The sequence below is a fragment of the Suncus etruscus genome, chromosome 1 (genome assembly GCF_024139225.1).
Source record: "Suncus etruscus isolate mSunEtr1 chromosome 1, mSunEtr1.pri.cur, whole genome shotgun sequence".
In the NCBI taxonomy this organism is placed as follows: Eukaryota; Metazoa; Chordata; class Mammalia; order Eulipotyphla; family Soricidae; genus Suncus; species Suncus etruscus.
In genome coordinates, this window is record NC_064848.1 from 16,194,101 (window position 1) to 16,200,648 (window position 6,548).

A 6,548-nucleotide genomic window follows, 5' to 3' on the forward strand; every position below is an offset into this window, starting at 1 on the left:
GTTTTTAAAGTGTTGTCTTTGGCATAGTCTCTCCTTCTTGAACAGAGGTGGAACATTGAAAAGCATCTTCGCCCAGGTTGCAAGAACGAACGTGGCAAGGGGAAATGAATCACCTGAAGGAACTCAGTTTCAAGGAGTGGGGGAGAGGATGGGTTACATATTATTATATGGATATGATGATAATAGTTATTATTATTATTTTGGCAGGGTAAGGAGGCTATGCATGGCAGTGCTCAGGAGTTACTGCGGGCTGTGTAGTCAGGGATCATTCATGGTGGGGTTCAGGGGAACCATATGGAGGTGCTGGGATCAAACCCAGGTCAACTGATGGAAACAAAGCTGTAGGAGCAGTTTTTGGCTCTTTCCCTATCAATGTTCCTCCCCTCTGCTTTTTTTTTTTTTTTTTTTTTTTTTTTTGCCAGCACTTTCCAAAGGAACCTGGTACATTTGCCCTGCTTAAATATGATCATTTCCAGGTAATTTCTTGGGGGTCCCACTAAGCTCTTTTGCTGTTCATTTTGCTCATGGTCTTAAATTCCCAGGCAGTTAAGAGGCCATGAGAGATGATGGCATGGAGACTCATTAAAATTAAACACTGTGACCTCAAGCCCGGAACAATCTTCAGGGGCTGCTTTCTTACTCTACACAGGCCATTAAGTCATTAAAAGCAGACTGGCTTGCCCCAGTTTGTGTTAGACCACGGGAGCCATGAGCCTTAATGGCAGGTCAGGCATTTCTTTGTCATTTTGGCTCAGTTCCACAGTGGGTTCCAGTGGGAAAGCAGCAGGGCTGGGCTGACTCTTGTTGGTGTGAGGATGAGCTAGAGGAAGGTGAGGAGAAGGAACAGGTTGTGCAGACTTTGTCTCACCATAGAGGTGGGGCCATATCCATAGAGACAAGGAGGGTTATTCTGCCACCATTGAGGACTGGCAGGAGTCTAGTATCCTTTCCTGAACCCCCAATTATGAGTCCAGGGATGTTTACTCTAAGTCAGACCAGACAAGAGGTGTGTGATGGGCCATTGATAGCTGAGGATTTGAACACACATGGCACTTTGAGTCTGCTCTTTCTCCTTTGAACCTGAACCCCCAACTCCACCCAGCAGAGACCATCTTTCCTACTTTGAGCTCTACTTCATCAGCCTTGGATTTGAGTTCTGGGGTTGAATCCCAGCTGATCTGGCTCACAGCTCGGACCAGTTCACTTATTAATTCCCGGCATTTATTTCAGGCACCCCTCATGAGGCTTCAGGTCCTGAAACCTCTTTTTTGATTTTTGGGGTAACACCTGTCAGTGCTTATGAATTACTTCTGGTGCTGCACTTAGGAATCACTCCTGGCAGGCTCAGAGAACCATATAGGATACTAGGTATTGAGTCCAAGTTGGCAGCATGCTAAGCAAGCGTCCCACCCACTCTGGCCCCATAAAGCTTCTTTGATTAGAGATTCCCTCAGCTATATGGTGAACAAATTTCCTTATTTTACAAACCAAAAAAATGAAGTGCAAGGCATCTTAACAAGGTGCTGAAAGTCATAAATTGTCAGTGGCAGAGCCCAGCCATGTCTACCCTGTCACCGCTCCCAACACTCCTTTTCTGCTGGAGATCTACAAGCACCCCACTGCAACCTTCCCAAGGAGGGCAAGCTGTGCCAGTCTTTTTGCCATCTGAAGAGGGAAAAGCAAGTATTAGCAAAGCCTACATGGAGGGACAGTGAGCAGGAGAGACTGACCAGAGTTTCTTTGATTTAGGGATGTGGTTTTAGCTCCAGCAGCCACTGTGAGTTGAAAATATTCAGAATCAAACAAGCTTTTTCTATACACATCCCAAACTCACATAACCCTTGAATGGAGCCAGATGAAGTCAGAGCTGTATCCCCTAGTCTCCACTGGGATCCAGAGACTGTCACATCCCCACCCCAGCATCACAAAAGAGCATGTTGGCAGCCCAGGGGAAGATCAAAGTTGGAACCAAACAGCCTGGTGTTCACTGAGCACAGACTGTTGTCATACTGCTGTCCCTCAAGTAACTGGCCTCGGAGCAGTTAGCACCTGAATTTGGGATAGATGACACCCCAGGAGGAGTGGGGTGAGAGACAAGCATTGATGAGATCTCAAGGAACCGGGTTCAGTTTGGATGCAATCTGCCGTTCAGCAGGAGAACCAACTCTATCTTCAAATGTTGTCTGGAAAGAGATGTTTGAGGTTACTTTGGGGCTCAGATTATTATCCATGAGCTGGACACTCCCCATGAGCTGGACACTCCCCATGATGTTGAACCCTTGGCTGAGAATCTCAAATACACAATGGGGAAGGCCTGGCAGCTTCTTTCCATCCTGCATCTCCATTTCCAACAAGACCTGTTGTCTGCTTTGGCCCAGTTGTTCCTAAAACCACTGACTTGGAGGAGACACGAGGGGACAAGAGGCCAGAAACAACCCGAGCTTTGGAATGATAGAGAAGTGGTCCTGCTTCATCATCTGGCTTAACTCCCAAGGCCTAAATGAGTTTTAGGGTGGGTGGTCTAGGACAGGGACTGTGTGGGAGGCTGGAGTACACTGCAAAGAGCCAGCCAGTGAACTTGGCTTCTTTAGGACAGAGGCAATGCCCATAGGCTAGTAGAGGGACTTCGGCATCTTCCTAGACCCCACAGGCATTTTCTGGCACTTCTACCATGTGGACCTGTCAGCTGCTCCCTGACATACATGGGGCATCTGCAGAACCCACCAACTCTTTTGCTCTCTCTGCTTGCCAAATGCAAGGATGGAATGAGTTCTAGTTCCTGTATAGGTGTCACCTATACAGGTGAAACCTTCCTTCATCCAGAAACCACAGCAATCATTGTCTGCCCTTGGATCCCCATCACTTTCAATTCTAAGCCTCCTCTTGCCTCATTCCATGTGACAAGGATGGCTCCACCATATGCATTTACCAATTCAGCAAAGATGGCTCTGACCTTCAGCAAAGGAAATGCTGATTCAGGGAGTTCTAAGTCCTGGTCAATAGTTTTTGTTTGTTTGTTTGTTTGTTTGTTTGTTTTTAAATCTGGAGACTTTAGAAATGAAGGTAGTTTTGAGACTGACTTTTTTTTGCTGTGCCTGTTATTTCTGTTTCAGAAATGTTAGAAGTTACACTTTGGACTTGCTGAGCAGTTTTAAAATGAGATGTATTATAAGTACTTATTACTATTGTCAGTGTGCCAGTATTATTATGGTAATGCAACCAGTACACGATAACTACCTCTTAAAGTCTAGAGCCATTGAAACCCGGTTGGTACAATTAAAAGAATTATTGAACTTATTAGGCAATTTATGTTTTATAGAAAAGAATTCTCAAAATAGTAAAAAAAAAAAAAAAGATCAGCTTTCAAACGTTAATTTATTTCTCCTAGCCTGTTACTCCACCTACTGGAAAAAAGACAGAATATTATTTAAAGTATACTGCTTTATTTTTAAGAGAAAACTATTTGTTTGAACAACAAATCTGTATAAGTTTTATTTTTGATGTTTTGGGGTGCCACACTTGGCAGTACTCAAGGTCTTATTTCTGTTTTTATTTTTTGTTTTTTTTGGGTCACACCTGGCAGTGCTCAGGGCTTATTCCTGGATCTACACTCAGAAATCACTCCTGGCAGGCTCGAGAAACCATATGGGATGCCAGAATTCAAATCACCCTCCTTCTGCATGCAAGGCAAATGGCCTACTTCCATGCTATCTCTCCGGCCCCAAGGTCTTATTTCTGGCTCTCTGCTCAGAGGTCACTCCTGGCTGTGTTTGGGGGACCATGTGAAGAATTAATATTAAACTGGAGCCAGCAACTCGTAATTAAGTGCCTCAACTTCTATACTAGCTCTGCATCTACTGTGTCATTTTTGTAATATTAAAAATGGGGGAAATGATCATTTTATAGAGAATACAATGATAGTATTCATTTTAGTGAGATGTTGAGCAGGAAAAGCAAGAAGAGCAGGAAAAGCTTGAACACTAGACAACTTTTTCAAGAAATATGGTCAGGAAATATTTTGGACTTTTTGTATGCATATTTTTGGACATACCTGGCTGGTGGTGCTCAGGGCTTTCTTCTGGCTCAGGCTCAGGAATAGCACCTTATTCACTGTACTATTGTTCTGGACCCCTATTTAGGATGGTTAGGCTTATGTTAGGTTGGGCTTATGTCTTAATTTGTGCATGAGAATTCTGAGAATAATCAACATTACAAATCAACATATGAACCTATATTTTATGATTCCACTGACAATTTCCTTCTTTAGGATCTAGTGTGAGAAGAATAGCACCTAGCATTTCTATACTTTTCTATTAAAATTGCTTGGGTAGCTGTCACATTTAATCATTACAAATAGTGAATAGTTTAGACTCATGATGGAAATCACATCAGAAACCTCAATGAAGTTGCTTCAGGGAAACTGAAGTTTCCCTGAGGAGCTCAAGGCAAAATGTATTTTGATCGATTGTAAAATAACTTTCCTGGACTCAGGAAAAACAGATACCCAGCAGCTCTGGGATACCTCCTGGCTTTGCACTCAAGAGTCCCTCCTTGGGCATGGAGAGATAGCACAGCGGTGTTTACCTTGCAAGCAGCCGATCCAGGACCAAAGGTGGTTGGTTCGAATCCCAGTGTCCCATATGGTCCCCCATGCCTGCCAGGAGCTATTTCTGAGCAAACAGCCAGGAGTAACCCCTGAGCACCGCCGGGTGTGGCCTCCCCCTCAAAAAAAAAGAGTCCCTCCTGGAAATGCTGGGAGACCATATGGGATATCACGGATTGAACCCAGTTTATTTGTGTGTAAGGTACTAAGCCCCTTGGTCTCAGATTCTGGATTCTGGATTGGATTTGTTGAAATTAAGTTCCAATTATGGGACTGGCTGAGTTGAGCAGAGAGTTTATGTAAGACCATTAATAAAAGTGAAAATATTAGGATACATCTGCCTACCTTATTACAAACAGGGAAATAGCTGATGTGGGTCCCACAAAGATGTCACTGGGCCCTGCTGTGACTGGTCTCAGTCATGGGGACCAGTCTGCCTCTAGGTGTTCTCAGCAGCAAAAGGGTAGGAGAGGGAAGGAGATGTGAATGTTGGTGCTGCATGCCCCAGAGGAACCAGTGAGGAAAAGTCCCTCCAAAGTGGGAGAGTTTGGACAATGCAGCCACACACACTACTACTACCACCACCACCACCACCACCACCACCACCACCACCACCACCACCACCACCAACAACAACAACAACAACAAAACCAACCATGAATTTGCATCTCAGAACCACCCAAATTAATTAAAGGAATCAGATGTGAAACCTAGTATGATCTCACACATGTGAATTCATGGATCTGGTAGAATGGATCTGAGGTTATGTAGAAATAAAAATTTGGGGCAATGGCTGAAGAGAACAAACAGGAAAAGGTCCCTCTGGGGTGTTGGTTATGGTCTCTATGTCAACTGGGGGTGCTGATATAAGGGTGCATGTGCCTCTTTTATAATGCCGTCTGCACACCTAAAAGAATCTTTTGATCCATGAAATGGTCTCAATGTATTGAGTGGAAAGAAAGTAATGGGGAAAATAAGATCATGAGGAAATGTAGTTGTAGGGAGAGATTAGCCTATTTGCTGGTGGGAACAAGCCTGAAGGAAGAAGACAATTTCCGGGCGTCCATGCTCTCTAGTGAGAGTTGGGAGGGTGGGGAAGGCAGAGAAAAGGGTGATGCATGCCAAGGCTATTTCCTCTGCATTCTCCATTTTTGACAGCACACACACTTCAGTGGATAACTTGGGAAAGCATGGCCCTGGTGGCTTTGGCACAGAGATTGACATAACACATGTCTAAGGAGATCAGATGGCAAGTGGTGGAGGATCCAGGTGGGCCTTGGAAGCCATATACAGACAACTTTGACTCTCAAACCTTCCAAAGCAAAGATTGCAGCTACTATTTGCATTCAACATGTGTGTCTGAGGATGAATTTGAAATAGGCTGTGAGTTCTTTGTTCTTACATTCATAGGAGACACTGAAGGATCAGATCCTTCTGAGGGGAAATGAAAGCATCTGGCATCGATCCCATGCACCCCCACCCCCGTTTTATCCAAGACCCGAGGGACATAGTGAATATTAACTTAGTTCTCAATCCTGTGGGCTGCGTGTACGGAAATTACATTTCCTATCTTCCTGCCAGCCTGGACCAGTTCTCACTGGAAATGTTGTCATGTTCACAGAAATGAAACTGTCATCCATCACTGTCAGTCCCCCCCAACCAGGGTGGTATATAGTTTTCCTAAAGAGAAGGCATCTATTGATCAAGGAGTCTTGCCCCCATGATACTTTAAAATTACTTACATGTATAAGAACACTTAAATGATCTAATCAGATGACTTCATCTAATCAGAAGGACTTTATTACTTTACATATTTTTAATGAAACAGGATTTTCTTCTTTATTGACTGTCTTGGAGTGAGACTGGAAATTTTCAAGGATGGGCTTTCTAAGTACCGCAAGTCCAGGTGCTTTACCTGGCTGGATTCCGTTAACACACCTGAGTC